This window comes from Schistocerca cancellata, chromosome 8 (genome assembly GCF_023864275.1).
Source record: "Schistocerca cancellata isolate TAMUIC-IGC-003103 chromosome 8, iqSchCanc2.1, whole genome shotgun sequence".
Lineage (NCBI taxonomy): Eukaryota > Metazoa > Arthropoda > Insecta > Orthoptera > Acrididae > Schistocerca > Schistocerca cancellata.
In genome coordinates this window covers 360084041-360104937 of record NC_064633.1, presented here as the reverse complement: position 1 = coordinate 360104937, position 20897 = coordinate 360084041, and the positions used below count along the sequence as shown (strand labels likewise).

Below are 20897 nucleotides of genomic sequence, written 5' to 3'. Positions count from 1 at the left end.
GCAGGGGAGGCTCTATAATGTTGTTGGGCGTGTACAGTTATGGTGTTGTAGGACCCATGATACGTCTAAATACGACTCTGACAGACGACACGAATGTAAGCATGATCACCTACATCCATTCGTGTCCACTGTGCGTTCCGATGGACTTGGGCAATTCCAGCAGGACAATGTGACACGCCACACCTTCAGAATTCAAATTCAAATGGCTCTGAGCACCATGGGACTTAACTTCTGAGGTCATCAGTCCCCTAGAACTTAGAACTACTTAAACCTAACTAACCTGAGGACATCACACACATCCATGCCCGAGGCAGGATTCAAACCTGCGACCGTAGGGGTCACGCGATTCCAGACTATAGCGCTTAGAACCGCTCGGCCACTCCTGCCGGGTCCTCCAGAATTGCTACAGAGAGGCTACAGGAACACTCTTCTGAGTTTAAACACTTCCACTGGGCACCAAACTCCCCAGACATGAGTGTTATTGAGCGTATCTGGGATGCCTTGCAACGTGCTGATCAGAAGAGATCTCAACCCTCTCATACTCTTACGGATTTATGGACAGCCCTGCAGGATTCATTGTGTCAGTTCCTTCCAGCACTGCTTCAGACATTAGACGAGTTGATGCTACGTCGTGTTGCGGCACTTCTGCTTGCTCGCAGGGACCCTACACAATGTTAAGCAGGTGTGTCAGTTTCTCTGGCTCTTGAGTGTATTACTGTATATTAATATGGAGATACATTCAATGAGGTGTCTTACCCAAGAGCCGAAACCGAGGAATGTCGACGTTCTAACTCACCCCAAAGGTGTCCCCTTACTTCCAGATCAGGTATCTTGATACGCTGGTCCATTTCAGGAATGTTATTATCCACAAACCATTGTCCCGTAGATGCTACTTTATGACCAGGTGTATTTTCAGGCTCATACAATCATCGTATCCAGTACGCAATACAGTAAAATTCATATCCTTACCATAGTTAGAGTTTTCTTAAGCACAGTACGGGGATCCCATTCTAACCGTCAAAACCACCTCAAACCGTTACACTACGTCCTCGGTACTTCACTGTTGGCAATACACATGTGTAAGGTAACGCTTTCGAAGCATTCGCCAAACACAGTCATTTCCCTCGGCTTGCCACAGGGTACAGTGTGATTCGTCACTCCCAGTGTCTCGTATCCAGTCATCTACTGTCCAGTGGCGTAGCTCTTTACACCTCCATCGTCACTTAGTATTCACTACAGAACTGTGTGCCTTATGAGAAACTGCTCGACCATTACACTCCATTCTTTTTAAGTCCCTGCGGGCAGTCATAGTGCTAGCTTGACTGCCCGTGGCACTCTGGAACCCAAAAGTGAGTCCTTCGGCCGATTTCATGTGATTTCTTACAGCTAGTCTCTGCAATGCTTGACGGTACCTGTCCATCAGTACATGAGGTTTGCTTGGTCTTGGTTTAGCTATGCTCGTTCCCTCGCTTTTCCATTTCACAATCACATCACTAACAGTCTAATTGGGCAACTTTAAAAGCGATAAAAGATGCCTGATAGATTATTTATTCACGTAACATCCAAAGACAAGTTTAAGTTCGAATTCAACGAATTCACCTTACCAACCCATCCTCCTGTTGCTACTTCTCTACTGACAGTAAAATACTCCCTGTCTCTTTTTTTGGTTCTGGGAGCTCCGCTTCTCGTGACATCTGGTGGTCAATTCCGCATTACATAGGGTGTCTGAATCATTTTGATCAGACAGTGCCCATTTGAGGCTTATCACAGCACATTTTTGACATGATGGTACACACTGGAAATCTGAAGCAGTAGTTGAAAATCTCAGTGTCTGCAGGATCTTTGAGTTTCTTCTGCATCGCCTGTCCTCTACCTGTCACAGTTTAAATATTGTAATAACATTTGTCTTGTCCATCCCGCATTCAGGGAAACACTGATGGCCATTACAAGTGATGTGGTACTTTGAATTATTCCACTAACCGTGGTGACCTAGGTGCCATCACATTCTTAATACCCCTTCTGTTTTTAAATAATATGATGTATGTATCATCATCAGAATCACCATGATCATTAGTCATTTGACATCCACTTCTCGATACAGCCTCCTCCAAATTTGTCCATGTTTTATGGCTTTCAGACGTAAATATACAATTTCTCTATTATGTTTTCTTGTCTCATTTCTACATCTTCAGATATGTGGTCGTCTGATTCTTCTTGTGCAAAAGAATTCAGTATACAGTGCCCTTAGTATATTCAGTATCCTTTCTTCTAGTTACATGATATTCCCACATCTTCCTACTTCCACAGTCCACTAGTTTGTTTTCGTCTTCTTCCAGTAATCATTCACTTACACATCTACATTCCCGGATGAGTAACTACTAGTTTTTGAACGGTTTTGATGCCTCACAGCTAGAAGCCATGTGTCACACATTGAATGTAAGCTTTTAGTTTCAAATACATCAGAACCTTTATTTGAAAACTTCTTTCAGATTACCAACATCAGTCCATACAGATTTTTTCCTTCTGGTAGATTTGTTTTGCTGCCGATTCGATCGTTGTTTGCAACTGACCTAAACAAAAGTGGTTACCAGTTGGTTAATGTCTCTACTGCTACCACTGCTTCACTCCTGTTGGCTCTTTTGTTTTTCTTTAATAAAATTTTTATGTTGTTCACAAAATGCAGCATTTTCTAAGCTTTGCAAGCTAATTAAGACCGTATAAGCATTCTTTTTTGTGTTTACTTTGGACAGACTGGTTTTTGTTAATCATGCCTTTACGTTCTTGTGATATTTCCATAAAATCTTCCATCCCCTAACACATATTTATTTAGATGTCAAATACAAATTTTCATAGATTTAGGTTTAAAAATGTTTTAATGTAGCTAAATATTTCCATAAAAATTTCCATCCTCTATTTCAGTCCCTCAGGGGGTGAACTTCCAAAAACACTGAAATATGTACTTTTCACCTAACAAAGAAGCCATATACAATTTTTCGTAGATTTAGCTTAAAAGATTCTTTCATGATGAAATGTTTTATATAAATTTCCATCCCCTTTCTTAGTCCTTTAGGGATTGAATTTCCAAAAAAACTGAAACATATTTTTGTATTTCTGACCGAGAAGTCTAATATCAGTTTTCACAGATGTAGCTTTGATAATGCTTCACTAGGAGTTTCAGTAACGCTTTATTTTCCAAAAAAGAATTCATCTGCTATTGTTGTCCTTAGTCATTGAATTTCGAAAAATTCTGAAGCATGTACTTTAATTTCTGATAGAGAATTCAAATAGTAATTTTTGTAACTGTAGCTTCAAAATTCCCTTAATAGCGAAGTATTTTCAAAAAACCTTTCATCCCCTATTTCAACCCCTTAGGGGTTTGTGGAATCGACACGAATTTTTCTTAATTATTATTAATTTACATATTTGTATCGAATATATTTATTATATTATTTAATATTTCTTTATTGTTAGTGAAAAGAAAGATGAAGTAAGGAAGAATACAATACATTTATTGGTATACATGTTCCATATCTATTTTTATTTATATATAATAGAGAAGTTGTTGTGGTCATGAAAGGGGGTCTGTTTCTTTTTTTGCTATTATCTGTAATTTTTTCTTTCTTTTTCTTTAAATATTTGTGTTTTTTCTTTTTTCCTATTTTGACTAATTTTTAAATTTCTTACTTTTTTTTCCTAAAAGTTTTATTCTGGCTTGTTTATTCACTTTTTCTTTGTGTTATATGTAAATTATGCTAAACTAAATGTTCTTTTTGCAGTAATTTGATTTAAATATCAAGTGATTTTGGATTTAGCAATTGATTTAGTATCAGAATGATTCGTGCCAGCAGCCCCAGTTATACGATACATACAAGTGAATATTATTGGTTAAAACAGTTGTTTATATTATTAGGGTTAAAATATAAATTTGTAAGGTGAAATGTTAAAATTTATTTTTAGCTCTTTTTATCTGTTTAATTTAAATAATAAACTAGGATTAGATACCCTATTACTTTAAATGTTAATTATATTTACCACAGTATTATTAGTTAAGGTCTTTAAACCCAAAGCATTTGACAGTATCTCATTCCATTCACAGGAACCTACCCCGTGATTGATAATACATGATTTACTCTACTTAATTTATTTGTTTGTATGTCTCCATTATCAGCGAATCTTTTTAGAGTTATAATTCTCAAGATTTGTAATTACAAAATATTTCAGGTCAAGGTGCAGCTTATAGTTAAGAGGAGGTGCATTACAATAGATTTTTGTTTATAACGGATTTGATGGTAAAATACTGTTGATAAAGGTGTATTTGATAATAATTTGATTTATTTAATTTAACTGATATTGGCTCTGAGATGTGTACACATCACCTGTCGCTCTCATTATTAAGTATTCTATTTTGAGTATTTTAAGGTAGCTTCAATTTACATGAGATAAGTTGTAACATAGTAGATGTACTGGAATGTGTATCTAAGAAGAGGTTCAAGATATAACTTATTAGTAAAGTGTTACACTTACACTGAAAATTTTTCTGTGCAATCAGGATGTCTTGATTATTTATTTTATTATATTGATTTATTGTTTATTTAATTATTTAATATAAATAATTTTGTTGGTTTTTTTCTTAGTATATTTTATAGAATTGATTTTTAAAATTATAGTGTATTGGTCATGTAAATGTTTTATGAAATATTATTTTAAATTCTTGAAAATAGATTTTATTTATTGTACCTTTTGTATCACGGTTTATCAAAATATTAGTATTTATTTTACTTACCTCAATTTGGGTTGATTTCTAAATAATTTATAGTTAATGGATCATAATAATTATTAAATTATTTATAGAATGAGATGTTAATCGTTTTCTAGGATATCTAGTTTCTTAAGAAAAAGATTCATTTTTTAAAGTTAGTTGTTTTTACTTAATTTTTTAAGTATAAATATCATCTAATTTGTTCTTTAAGAGATAAGCTTTGAAGTTATTAACCTATAATTTGTTTTCTAAAATGTAATAGCAAGCTTTAAACCAGCAATCTTTAAGATTATATTTTAGTTCATTATTTTATATATTGATTTTATAATTATTTTAGTTTTTTTTATTAAGATTATTGATTTAATTTCTTAAACTTTGTAATAATGATAGTATCAGTATATTTATTTGTACAAAATTTTTACCTTGTAAATTTGTTATAAGGAACTAGGCAAAATTTATGTCCACCTGTTTATCAAAAACATGTCCTCTTGAAAATATTTTGAGGTCTGGCCTGCTCACTGAGCGGAGTTTTGAAGAGACACAGTATTTTGACCATGCAAAGATAGAATAATCATTAGTCTCTTAATTATTGGCTGGAATGAATGGCTTGATGAGAAATCAACTCTCTCTTAATAAATTTTTTAATATAACTTTTGAGTCAAAAGGCTTAAATTTTTCTTTAGGACAAGAAGACCCTATAGAGCTTAACATTTTACTTTTATGAAGGTTTTTGTATCTCTTTCTATATTTAATAATTATGTTTTGTTGGAGTGACATGAAGAATAGATAAACTCTTCATAATTATATCATTAATTTATGTTTGTTGTTTTGATCCATAATTTATTATTTTATTATTAAGTTACCTTAGGGATGACAGTGTAATTAGTTTTGAGATCTCATATCGACAAAGCAGATTGCGACCTGAATGTTGGATTAAGAAAAATTTTGGGTGCAGATCTTACACGATCTGAGTTCAGACCAGCGTGAGCCAGGTCGGTTTCTGTCCTAAGACTATTAACCCATATTACTATGAAAGGATGATATGGTTAAATTATTTTTTATTATATTGATTAATATTAATTAATTTACTATTTTGACAGATTAATGTGTTTAAGTTAGAATTCATTTATGTATTTATGATTTTTTTTGTTTATCTTAAATTTTCTTTTATTAGTTATTTGTGTTTTCATTAGTGATGCTTTTTTAACTTTAATGGAGCAAAAGCTTTTAGGTTATATTCAGATTTGTAAGGACCCAAATAAGATAGGATTTGTAGGGATCCCACACCCTTTTAGTGATGCTATTAAGTTGATTTGTGAGGAGCAGCCTATTCCTATTATATCTAATTAATTACATTGTTACTTTTCTCCTGTTTAATTTAATGATTTCTTTAGCTGTTTGAATAATTTTCCCTTACATAACTTATATGTGTTCTTTCTCTTACAGGTTTTTGTTTTTTTATGCTGTACTAGATTAGGTGTTTATACTGTTATAATTGCTGGTTGATCTTCTAATTGAAATTATTCTTTATTAGGTTCCCTCCATTCTGTCACTCAAACAATTTCATATAAAGTTAGTTTAGCTTTGATTTTATTGTCATTAATTATTTTAATTGGTAGTTTTATTATGTTTGATTTTATAGATTGTCAGATTTATTGCTGATTTATTATTACTTCTTTTCCCTTAGCTTTAGCTTGTTTTGCATCTTGTTTAGCTAAGACTAATTGTACACCTTTTGATTATGCTGAAGGTGAGTCTGAGTTAGTTTCAGGTTTCAATATTGAATATGGTGCAGGTGGTTTTACTTTAATTTTTTTAAGCTGAGTATACTAGAATTGTTTTTATAAGAATGTTGTTAGCTTTAATTTTTTTAGCTGGTGCTTTTTATTTGTTTATATTTTGTATTAATTATTATATCTTTTGGTTTTATTTGGGTTCGAGGTACTTTACCACTGTTTCATTATGATATGTTGATATACTTGGATGAAAAAGTTCTCTACCTTTATCTTTAATTTTTTTTATTTTCGTTGTTGGTTTAAAGATTTTATTTAATTCATTTATTTAGTGAAATTTTTAAGCAAAGTTAATAGAAAAGTTAAACTTCTAGTTTTTGTTATCAAAACGTATGCTTTTCCTAAGCCAATTAACTTATTTATTCCTTAATTAGCTTGTCTCATGCATTTACAACATGGACATTAATTAAGAAGTATGTGAAGTACATAATTGTTAAGATTTGTCCTGTAATTATATAAGGTTCTTCAACAGGACATTTACCAATTCATGTTAATAAACATACAACAACTACTCTAATTCAGAATAGAATTTGATTGATAGGATGAAATTGGATACCTTAGAGTGTTGTTTTGTAAAAGAATGGTAAAAAGATTCCTTATTAGGAACTGATCATAGAATTGCATATGCAACTAGGAAGTATTATTATGGTTGAATGTGAACTGGTGTTCCTAATGGATTGGCAGGTACAAAATTATCTGGGTCTCCTAGAAGGTATGGGTTAATTAAACATAATATAATTAATAATGATGTTATTAATTCAAATGTGATAGAATCCTTGAAAGTAAAATATGGGTGAAATGGAATTTTTTCGATATCTCTGTTCAGTCCTAATGTGTTATTAGACCCTGTTTGATGAAGAAACAATAAGTGAATTGCTGCTATAGCTACAATAATAAATGATGATACAAAATAAAAAATGTAAAGAATCAATAGTAAATTAATAATTACTGTTGCATCTCAGAATGATATTTGGCCTCAAGGTAAAATTTATCCTATAATATATATATATATATATATATATATATATATATATATATATATATATATATATATATATATAAGATCCATAGCAAATTCCTTGTCCTACATGCAAATAAATTCAAATAAAAAATATAGATGCTCCATTTGCATGTAAAGTTCGAATAATTCAACCGTTATTTACATCCCAACAGATGTGTACTATACTACTAGTTGCTATTTCAATAGTTGATGTATAATGTATAGCTAAAAATAGTCCAGTTATGATTTGAATTACCAAACACAATCCTAGCAGGGATCCAAAATTTCATCAGAAAGAAACATTTGTTGGCGCAGGTAAATCAACTAAAGAGTTGTTAATAATTTTAATTAAAGGATGTATTAATCATAAGAGTTTATTCATTAATAAATTATCTTATTTTACGAATAGGCCCCTGGTGAATATTAGTAATTTAAACTACTGACATAGTGCTAAAAATAAATAAATTATTATTACTATTTTAATATTAAATGTTGGTCTATTATATAATTTTTCTATCTATATTGTTATTTCTTGGTAATAGATTGAATTGTCAATATTTATGGTTTTCGGTATTTTTGAAGAAATCTATAAATATTGTTATATCTAGGATAATTAATGTTTCCAGAATGAGATTTTCACTTTGCAGCGGAGTGTATGCTGATATGAAACTTCCTGCCAGATTAAAACTGTGATGCCCGACCGAGACTCAAACTCGGGACCTTTGCCTTTCGCAGGCAAGTGCTCTACCATCTGAGCTACCGAAGCACGACTCACGCCCGGTACTCACAGCTTTACTTCTGCCAATATATCATCTCCTACCTTCCAAATTTTACAGCTCTCCTGCGAACCTTGCAGAACTAGCACTCCTGAAAGAAAGGATATAGCGGAGACATGGGTTAGCCACAGCCTGGGGGATGTTTCCAGAATGAGGTTTTCACTCTGCAGTGGAGTGTGCGCTGATATGATTTTTCTAACACTTTATATTTCACCTTATTGGTTGATTGTGGTTCTTATTATTTTATATTTTATGTATTTATAATTTTGGCCTTTTTTAGTTAATATGCCAATATTTTTAGTTCATTTATGACTTCCTAAGACTCATGTAAAGGCTCCTATTTCAGGTAGAATAACTCTTGCTGGTGTTTTATTTGATTGTTTTTAGGTTTATCTGGTGGAATTATTGTTAGATTTATTTGTTTTTGTCAGGTTGATTTGAGGTCTTTAATTGCATATTCTTCTGTCGCTCATATAAGAATGGTTATTGGTGGATTGATGACTATAAATTGATGGGGTTGTATAGGTTCACTTTATTTTGTGGTTGGTCATGGTTTGTGCTCTTCTGGATTGTTTTGTTAGTCTAATATTATTTATGAACATTTAGGTAGACGAGGATTATTAATTAGCAAGGGTATAATTAATTTAACGCCTAGAATGGCTTTATGGTGATTCCTTTTAAGGTCATCAAATATGGCTGATCCTCCATCATTGAATTTCGTAGGTGAAGTTAGATTATTAAATAGAACTATATCTTGATCTTCGTTTAGATTTTTTGCTTTAATCTTTTTGTTTTTTTTCGAGCTGTTTATACTTTATAGATATATTCTTATTCTCAGCATGGAAACTATTATTCTGAGGTTTATACTTATTCTCTTGATTATTTTGGAGAATATCATCTTTTACTTTTGCATTGATTGCCTTTAAATATTCTTTGTTTGAAGCGTGAGTATTTCTTTGTATAAACTGCTTAAGTACTTTAATTTAAAATATTGTTTTTTGGAATCAATGATATGAAGTTTTTCCTCTTAGATCATGAAATTATTTTCTATATGCTCTTTGAGTTTTTTTCTTTGTTCTTTTCGAGAGTAATTTTTATTTTAGGAATTTATTATTTAATAATTGATTATAGAGTTTTTGTTGAATGAGATCTTTTTAATTTGAATGGCCCTATAGTTGTTATAACTCTAATTTTGGATTGAATATCTCTTACTTTTATGTCTTTTGTTATGTATATTTCTTCTTTGGTGATTTACTATAGAGAGAATTATATGTCAGGAGAAAAAATGTAAAGCGTTTTATCACTATTGTTTTAATATTTGTTCTTTCTATAGTGTTTCTAACTATTAGTCCTAATTTGATTAGAAGTTTGTAAGGATGGGATGATTTAGGTTTGGTTTCTTATTGTTTAGTTATTTATTATCAAAATGTGAAGTCTTACAGTGCTGGTATATTAACTGCTCTTTCTAATCGTATTGGTGATGTAGCTATTTTAATTTCTATTGCTTGACTATTAAATTTTGCTGGTTGGAATTATATTTATTATTATGATTTTATTTCTAATTCTTTTGAAATAAAGCTTATTACTATATTAATTGTTTTAGCAGCTGTAACTAAAAGAGCTCAAATTCCTTTTCTTCTTGACTTCCTGCTGCTACAGTTGCTCCTACTCCTGTTTCTGCTTTAGTTCATTCTTCTATTCTTGTTACTGTTGGAGTTTATTTATTGAATCGTTTTAGACCAATATTAGATACTTGTAATTGTGGTTGATTTTTACTTTTAATTGGTTGCATAACTATATTTATGGCTGGATTGAGTGCTAATTATGAATTTGATTTAAAGGAAATTATTGCTCATTCTACTTTAAGTCAACTTGGTTTCATAATAACAATTTTGGCTATAGGTTATCCAAAGCTTGCATTCTTTCTTTTATTGGCTCAGTCTTAATTTAAGGCATTATTATTTATGTGTGCAGGTTCAATAATGCATAATTTAAAGGATTCTCAGGATATTCGTTTTATGGTCTCAGTATTTAATTTTATGCCTTTAACTTCTGTTTGTTTTAATGTTTCTAGTTTGTCTCTGTGTGGCATACCTTTTTTGGCTGGATTTATTCAAAGGACTTGATTCTTGAAATGGTTTGTTTAAGCTGATTTTATTGTTTAATTTTATTTTGTTATTTTTTCTACTGTTTTAACTGCTTCCTATTCTTTTTGTGTATTTTATTATTCAATAGCTAGGGATAATAATTTTTATTCTAGATTTTCTTTTATTGATAAGGATAATTATATTTCATTTGGGATGATTGGTTTATTATTTGTTGATGTTTTTGGTGGTAGTCGTATTTTTCTTGGCTGATTTGCCCTATTCCTCATGTGATTGCTTTCCCTTATTATTTAAAGTTTTTTGCGATTACATTTGTTGTTTTGGTTGCTTATTTGGGTTATCTTATTTCTAAGTTTGATTTTTCTCATAATTTATTTTCTTTAAGTATGCTTTCTTTTGTTAGATTTGCTGGTTCTATATGATTTATACCTTTACTTTCAACTAAGTTTGTTAGATATATTCCTTTAAAGTTGGGTTATTATTCATCAAAATCATTTGATTATGGTTGAGGTGAGTTATTTGGTGGACATGGTTCATACAGATTATTTATTTGTTTAAATGGTTATATCCAAGTTTGATATGACTCTGACTTTAAGAGTTATCTTTTAACTTTTATGTTTTGAATGTTTATTTTAGTGATGTTGCTTTTTTTATACTTCAATAGCTTATAATTAGGCCATGTCACTGAAGATGTTAAGTAAGTATTTTTTACTTTTAGGTATTTATAAAAATAAAAATGTAATATTTCATTTAAACTATATAAATTTTTATAAATGTTAACGAAGTTTAACCACTAATATAAAAAGTTAACAGCTTTCATATTAGGTTTACATTTCCTTAATTGGAACATCAAAGTTCAATTATATTATTAACAGTAATGCACTTCTTTTTGGCTTCAATTAATAAGAAAAGGGTATAATATTTACCAATCTTTCAGGGCAAAACTGACTGTAATATTTCGCTTCTTATTCTATTTAAGGTTGATTGATTATATCAATACTTTTTGAATGCAACCCAAATGTTATAGTTAATTACAACCCTTTATTTTGCTCATTGTAAGGCTCCTTGATTTCATTCATGATATCATCAGCCTAGTAGGACTACGTTAAAAATTTTTTTGATATTGTTCAGATTATAATGTCTGATGTTTCGAAAATAATTACAATTGGTAGAATTAGTGCGATTTCTACATAAAAGATTAGAAAAATACCGCAATTAAGAATACTCGAAGGGAGATCGGTATTCATGCTGATCTTTTTGGATCAAACCCACACTCGAATGGTGATCTTTTTTGTTGGTCATTGATTAATTTTTCGATAACGTTGTTGCAAGGATTATAACAATCATTGGAATAAGAAATCTAAGAGAAATTCTTGTAGATAGGATTAAGAATGTTTTTCTTGATTTATATCAAGCTTTCTGATTGGAAGTCAAATGTACTATTTATATTAGATACCAATTACCTACTTCATCAATAAATAGAAATATATAAGAATAATCATACTACATCTATGAAGTGTCAATATCATGCTGCTGCTTCAAATCCAAAATGGTGTCTTGGTGAGAATTGGTTTATTGAGTGTCGAAGTAGATGTGATGTTCAGAAGATTACTCCAATAATTACATGGAGTCTATGGAACCCTGTTGCAATGAAGAATGTTGATCCATATACTGGGTCTGCAATAGTGAAAGGTGCCTCTCAATATTCATATGCTTGAAGTATTGTGAAATATAATCCTAATAGTACTGTGAAGAATAGGCCTTTTAATGCCTGAGTGTGGTTAGATTCTATTTAGCTGTGATGTGCTTGTGTTACAGTTACTCCTGAGGCTAAAAGAATAGCTGTATTAAGTAATGGAATTTGTATAGGATTAAAAGGTTGAATTCCTATTGGCAGTGATAATATTCCTAGTTCATTTAATGCTGCTAGTCTTCTTCTATAGAAGGCTCAGAAGAATGACTGAAAGATCAACACTTCTGATGCAATAAATAGGATTATTCCTCATCAAAATCCAATTGATACAAATCCCGTATGTAATCCTTGATAGGTTCCTTCCCGTACATATCATCAGTGAATTGTAGTTAATAAGGTAATTCCGAATCCAATCATGAATAAATTAATGTTAAATACGTGGAATCATCTTGCTAATCCTGATACTAGGACTATTGCTACAGTTGCTCCTGTTAGTGGTCACGGTCTATATTCTACTAAGTGGAATGGGTGATTTGAGTGAGTTGTTAACATAGCTATAGTATACTTCTCTAGAATACAAAGTTCTCAAAATTGAGAAAACATAAGCTTGAATTATAGCTACTGCTGATTATAGAATTAATAGAAGTATTTGTCCATTAATTAGTAGTGAAATTAAATTTATTGCTATAGATGATCCTGTGTTTCCTAATAAGGTTAATAATAAGTGTCCTTCAATTATGTTTGCTGCTAATCATACTGCTAGTGTACCTGGTCGAATGACATTTCTAATTGTTTCAATTAATACTATAAGTGATATTTATGCAGGTGGCATTCGTTGTGGTACAAGGTGTGTAAATATATAGTTAGTATGATTGGTTCATCCAAATATTATACGTCTTAATCACATAGGCAGAGCGATTGCCAATGGTAATGCTAAATGGCTTGTTCTAGTAAAAATATAAGGGAATAGTTATATAAAATTATTAAGTAATATTGTAATAAAGATTGAGATAAATATGAATTTTGTTCCATTAAATGATTTTGGTCCTAGTAATGTTTTAAATTAGCTGTGTAAATTTAAGTTTAATTTATTTCAGATAACATTTATCTGTGATGGTGTAAGCCAGAAAATTGATGGGATTAATAATAGTCCTAAGAATGTTCAATTTAATGGCAAGTTGAAGATATTCATTGATGGATCAAATGTTGAGAATAAGTTTGTTATCAACTTCAATTTAGATTTTTTTATCTCAATTGTTCTTTTTCTGCTCTTTTAATGACATTAGGTCTAAATGAGAAAAGGTTTATTTGATTGAATAGAATTAAAGTAGCTGAAAATATAATGAATGGGGGGAATCGTCTGAGAGGAGATATCTGAGGAATTTAGATTTAAATTTCCCCATCAGAAGTAGTCGTTAATTTACTATTGTTTGGTTAAAGAGACCATTACTTACTTTCAGTCATCTGATGTTTCAAGGTGTACTAATTGTTTAGTTATTTTAGATTGACACTCTAATGTTAAACATTTTAACTAATTCCTTAGATTATTTTAGATAATCACTTGATAAATAAATTTACTGAGTTCTTTCAATTTCAATTGGTATAAATCTTTGCTTTGCTCCACAAATTTCTGAGTATTGGCTGAAAAATAGTCCAGGATGGTTTATTGTAAATGTTCCTTGATTTAGTCGACCTGGTGTGGCATCAGTTTCAACCCCTAAAGCAGGTACTGCTCATGAGTGAGGAAAATGATGCTCTTGTTCTGTAATTATTGGAAGAATTGTTCGGTTATCTACATCTAGAAGGCGAAAGTCGTCGTTTTCTAAATCTTGTTCTGGTGTTATGTAGGTGTCAAATTCTACATCTATAATGTCTGAATATTCATATCTTCAGTACCATTGTCGTCCAATTGTTTTGATTGTGATTATTGCATATACTGAATCATCAAGTAAATAAAATAGTCATAGTGATGGGAGAGCAATAAAAATTAGGGTAATTGCTGATAATGCTGTTGAGATGGTTTCAATTAAATGTCCATGAAGTATTTTTCGGTTTGTATAGGCAATAAATAGTATATAACTTAGGGCATAACTTACAATTACTGTTATTAATAATAATATGACCATAGTATGATCATGGAAGAATGATAATTGCTCCATTAATGGTGAAGCTCCATCTTGAAGGAACAAATTTGATCATGTTGCCATTGATGCTTTTTCTAATAAAAGGTCAAACCTTTATTTGTGGAGTGTAAATCTATTGCACTAATCTGCCATATTAGAATCTAGAGATTAATGGTGATTCTGAGTAACTATGTTCTGCAAGTGGGTTATTTTGTAGTCATTCTGTTGATCATCTTATTTTAGCTCTAAATATAATTGCTCAGTTTGTAATCATTCTTTCTCATATAATTACAATGAATATAATAATTCCTACAATAGAAATTGTAGATCCAATTCTTGATACTACGTTTCATGATGTGTATATGTCCGGGTAGTCTGCATATTATTATGGTCTTCCTGCTAATACTAGGAAGTGTTGAGGGAAGCATGTTAAGTTTACTCCAATGAGTATAATTGTGAACTGAATTTTTAATCTTGCATTGCTTATAATCAATCCTGTGAATAATGTGTGTCATTGAATAACACCTCCTATAATAGCGAATACTGCTCCTATAGATAGGACATAACGGAAGTGGGCTACTACATAATATGTGTCATGTAATACAATGTCAAGTGATGAGTTTGCTAGTACTAACACTGTTAACCCATCAATTGTAAACAGGAAAATAAACCCTAGAGCTCATAATAATGGTGGATTAAACTTGAATTTTGTTCCATATAATATAGCTAATCATCTGAATACCTTAATTCCTGTAGGTACAGCAATAATTATTGTTGCTGATGTGAAGTATGCTCGTGTGTCAACATCCATTCCTACTGTAAATGTATGGTGTGCTCATACAGTAAGCCCTATTAATCCAATTGATAACATGGCATAGATTATACCTAATATTCCAAATGATTCAATTTTTTCCTCTATCTTGACATACAATGTGTGAAATAATACAAAATCCTGGTAAAATTAGAATGTAAACTTCTGGGTGCCCAAAGAATCAGAAAAAGTGTTGATATAGAATTGGGTCTCCCCCCCTGCAGGGTCAAAGAATGATGTATTTAGGTTCCGGTCTGTTAATAATATAGTAATGGCTCCTGCTAAAACTGGAAGTAAAAGAAAAAGAAGAGCTGTAATAGCTATGGACCAAACAAATAAAGGTGTTTGGTCTAAAGTTATACTTTCTGATCGTATATTTATTGCTGTTGCAATAAAGTTAACTGCACCTATGTAGTGTAGTGAAAAAAAAATGGCTAGGTCTGCAGATATACCCCCATGTGCAAAAGCTCTGCTAGAGAGGGGAAACTGTCCATCTTGTACCAGCACTGTTATCTACTATAGAAGATGTAAGAAGAAGGGTTAATGAGGGTGGTAGTAATCAAAAACATATATTATTTGTTCATGGGAATGCTACATCTGGTGCACCAATTATAAATGGTACAAGTCAATTACCAAATCCACCAATCATAATAGGCATTACTATGAAGAAAATTATTACAATTACATGGGCTGTAATAATAATATTATAAATCTGGTCATCTCCAATTAGATATCCTGGTTGGCTAAGTTCACCACGAATAAGTATTCTTATTGATGTTCCTACTATTCCTGCCCATGCTCCAAACAGAAAGTATAAAGTACCAATGTCCTTATGGTTTGTTGAGAATAATCATTTTAGCAGTAAGATTTCTGAATTTTAGATGGTAGACTGTAAATATTCTTATAAGATATTTTCTCTCATACCATAATCAGGTCATACATTCATTTATGATTCTAGACTGTAATTCTAGATGTGTAAAGTTTCACTAAGGCCAAATAGATTATTCTTTTAATTAGAACTTTGAAGGTTATTAGTTTAATTAACTTAAGTCCTTAGTACAGTGAGCTAAGGTTGATGTTGAAATCAATCCTAATGTTGAAATTATTAAGGTTATAGGAAGAAAATTTCTTGATTTTTGAGACTTTATCTTTATAGATAATTATGAATTTTCAGTGTATGATATAATTAGAGCCAAGAATCTAATATGTATGTAATAATAATGTGTAATTGTAGTTAGTACGATTATAATAGTCATAATGGTTGTTATGTTGTTTTCTATTAATGATTGTATTACAATTCATTTTGGTAGGAACCCAAGAAATGGTGGTAAACCACCTAGAGATAGTAGGGATAAAAATATTATGAATTTAATTTCAGTTTTTATATTTCTAGCTGAATAGATCTGATTTATAAAGAATAAATTTATTTGCTTGAATAATAATACTATGATTAGTCTTAGTAATGAATAGATAATAAAGTACAGTTCCCAGATGTATTCTCTGACTGTTGACGATCTGATTATTCACCATAAATGTCTAATTGAAGAGTATGCTAGAAGTTGCCATAAAGGTGTTTGATTTAAACCTCCTATTGCGCCAATAATAATTCTTAAAATGATAATGGTTAAAATAAAGGTTTTTAGTTGAATACATTATGATAGTACCATTATTTGGGCAATTTTTTGTCATGTTATTAATGTTAAACTGTTATTTCAGCTTGAAGCGCTTACGACTTTGGAAATCAGAAATGCAAGGATGCAGCTACAATCTTTAATAATAATCTGGATCTAAATATTATTCAGGGGATAAATTCTGATTCCCATCCTATTGGGTACTTTATTTGAATCAACAAAATTGAAAAAATAGTATTGTTGATGCTATTGCTTGGACAATAAAATACTTAATTGATGATTCATTTATCATTATATTTTTTATTTCTTGTTAGAAGTGGAATACATGAAAGTAAGTTGATCTCAAGTCCTATTCAAACCCCAAGTCAGGAATTTGATGAAATGGACAGGATCGTTCCTATCATTAATGTTGATAGGAAGAGAAGTTTTGTACAGTTGTTGGTCATTAAAAAGGAAAGGATTGATACCTCTATAAATGGGGTATGAACCTAATAATTTGATTAGCTTACCTTTTTATATTAAGGTGCATGATGCACGATAGTTTTTGACACTAAAGGAAGTAGTTTAATCTTATGTAATTTGTTTAATGAAGGTAATTTTTATTTACTTAATTTACCCTATCAAGGTAACCCTTTAATCAGACACTTCATTTATTTAATATATAAATTAAAAGTTCTTTATAAATTAGGTTGAGTATTGTTTAGGTCATTTTCAATTAATTTGTTTCGATTTACGCATATTTTCTTCGTATTATATATATATATATATATATATATATATACACTCCTGGAAATTGAAATAAGAACACCGTGAATTCATTGTCCCAGGAAGGGGAAACTTTATTGACACATTCCTGGGGTCAGATACATCACATGATCACACTGACAGAACCACAGGCACATAGACACAGGCAACAGATCATGCACAATGTCGGCACTAGTACAGTGTATATCCACCTTTCGCAGCAATGCAGGCTGATATTCTCCCATGGAGACGATCGTAGAGATGCTGGATGTAGTCCTGTGGAACGGCTTACCATGCCATTTCCACCTAGCGCCTCAGTTGGACCAGCGTTCGTGCTGGACGTGCAGACCGCGTGAGACGACGCTTCATCCAGTCCCAAACATGCTCAATGGGGGACAGATCCGGAGATCTTGCTGGCCAGGGTAGTTGACTTACACCTTCTAGAGCACGTTGGGTGGCACGGGATACATGCGGACGTGCATTGTCCTGTTGGAACAGCAAGTTCCCTTGCCGGTCTAGGAATGGTAGAACGATGGGTTCGATGACGGTTTGGATGTACCGTACACTATTCAGTGTCCCCTCGACGATCACCAGTGGTGTACGGCCAGTGTAGGAGATCGCTCCCCACACCATGATGCCGGGTGTTGGCCCTGTGTGCCTCGGTCGTATGCAGTCCTGATTGTGGCGCTCACCTGCACGGCGCCAAACACGCATACGACCATCATTGGCACCAAGGCAGAAGCGACTCTCATCGCTGAAGACGACACGTCTCCATTCGTCCCTCCATTCACACCTGTCGCGACACCACTGGAGGCGGGCTGCACGATGTTGAGGCGTGAGCGGAATACGGCCTAACGGTGTGCGGGACCGTAGCCCAGCTTCATGGAGACGGTTGCGAATGGTCCTCGCCGATACCCCAGGAGCAACAGTGTCCCTAATTTGCTGGGAAGTGGCGGTGCGGTCCCCTACGGCACTGCGTAGGATCCTATGGTCTTGGCGTGCATCCGTGCGTCGCTGCGGTCCGGTCCCAGGTCGACGGGCACGTGCACCTTCCGCCGACCACTGGCGACAACATCGATGTACTGTGGAGACCTCACGCCCCACGTGTTGAGCAATTCGGCGGTACATCCACCCGGCCTCCCGCATGCCCACTATATGCCCTCGCTCAAAGTCCGTCAACTGCACATACGGTTCACATCCACGCTGTCGCGGCATGCTACCAGTGTTAAAGACTGCGATGGAGCTCCGTATGCCACGGCAAACTGGCTGACACTGACGGCGGCGGTGCACAAATGCTGCGCAGCTAGCGCCATTCGACGGCCAACACCGCGGTTCCTGGTGTGTCCGCTGTGCCGTGCGTGTGATCATTGCTTGTACAGCCCTCTCGCAGTGTCCGGAGCAAGTATGGTGGGTCTGACACACCGGTGTCAATGTGTTCTTTTTTCCATTTCCAGGAGTGTATATATAATTTACATTAATATATTACATCTAATTAGATATAAATACCTATAAGTTTATTTCATTATTATTAAGTGATTATTTTAATACATTTATTTACCAAGGATTATAGCTACTTATGTTTTTATCTTAAAATAAATTATTGTAATATAAAGTATATAATAATATGTTGATTAATATTAAATATTATAATTGAATGCAACAAATAAAATTAATAATATTAAATATAATATCTTCAATTAACATAAATAATTATATTAATTAAAATAATTGTTATATGTTTATCTACAATTAGATTATTTAATTAATTGATATTTAAGTTAACTTAATATAAAGTTAATATTATATTAATAACATACTGCCACTGTAGGTGTTGATTTTAGCCTTTGACAATGCCTATTTAGACAAGCTGTTTTATATTTGTTTTGAAGAAGGCGTGGTTACCCATGCTGAAACCTAGGTAAACACAAGGTAGTTTGTGTTTGTGCAGTCGAGGCAGATTTTTCATAATTATTTCGAAGAATCCCTTACTAAACAATGCCTAAAGTATAAGATCAGCACCCTCTGCACATATTAAGTTTCTATGCTTGGAGGTTTGGGCTGGATAGGGATGAGTCAATGAGTGAGTGAGTGAGTGAGTCAGTCTGTCAGTCAGTTGGTTGAGAGATTGCCTTTTATATATAGACGTTCATACAATTTTCTTTTTGATATGTTAGGTATACATTATTTTTGTCTTATTGTTATTGATTTTTTATTTTATTTCAAACTTGCTCTATTAAGTTATTTTGCTACTGGTGATTTTCAAAGAGGTAAACAGTATAATGTTATCTGAAAATCGCTTGTGATTCAGGTATCTTCCATTAACATGTATTCCTACTCCTTTTCCTTAACTGAAAGATTTGGAAATGTCCTATAGGATTCCTTAGTATAGTTTTGTGACATGGATTTTCTTTCTTGACTTCTCTTTCATTTATGAATTCCTCACTGTCTTCAAGAAGCCTGATTGGAGATGTAATGGGGCGTATATCTTCCCCACAGTGATGAAATGTTATAGCTCTTGTTTCCCAAACCGAGCAAGGCAGCGCAGTTCATAAGTCTATGGGTTCACACTCAGGGCCGGCTGCTGTGGTCGAGCGATTATAAGCGCTTCAGTTCAGAAGCCCGTGGCTGCTATGGTCGCAGGTTCGAATCCTGCCTAATATGGATGCTTGTGATGTCCTCAGGTTAGTTAAGTAGTTCTAAGTGTAGGGGTACTGATGACCTCAGATGTGAAGTCCCATAGTGCTCAGAGCCATTTTCACGCTCAGGAGTGCGGCGGTTCAAACTGCGTCTGGCTGTGCAGATGTAGGTTTTCCGAGGCATATGTTGGGATGATTCTTTTTGATGATTTCCTTCGTCACCCTTTGGAATTCGGAACTTGCGCTTCATTGTCAATAGGAAGTTAAGCCCCCATTTTCCTCCATTCTTTGTATATGAAAGGCTTAAAGCGCAGACTTTACTGAAACTGAGCCCAAAGCTATATCAAAAACAATGAACTGTAGAGAGAGTGATAATTCATTGCTAGGTTCCCTATAATCCTCGTTCACCATCTGCAGAAGGTCAGTTGTATTATATTCACATCGTAAGTCAGTCTTTCCTTTCGCTTGATTAAAAAGTAGTGATTTTTCTACATGATTGTTGAAAATTTTTTATATTCGTCTTGTATATTTACAAAATGAGGATATACGGTAGGTTTATAGTTCTTTCTTTATCTCTCTACTTCTTGTGAATGAGGTTAATTAAATTCTATGTCTGACAGAGACTCTTTAACCCCATTACCGAGGGAGGTGGTGTAGTAGTTACCATAATGGACTAGCATTCTGGAGGACGACAGTTAAAACCAGGGTCCAGCCATCCTGATTTAGGTTTTCCATGATTTCCCTAAATCGCTTCAGGCAAATGCCTTGATGGTTTCTGTGACAGGACACGGCCGACTTCCTTCCCCATGCTTCCCTAATGCGAATG

The 20897-nt window shown here is 33.0% G+C and overlaps 1 protein-coding gene across 1 annotated transcript in view; it reads right to left on the bottom strand.

Annotated features, from left to right (window-relative positions):
* Positions 1–20897, bottom strand: part of LOC126095748 (cytochrome P450 4C1-like) — a 99164-nt gene that overhangs the window by 56202 nt on the left and 22065 nt on the right. The gene's annotated exons all lie outside the window — the stretch shown is intronic.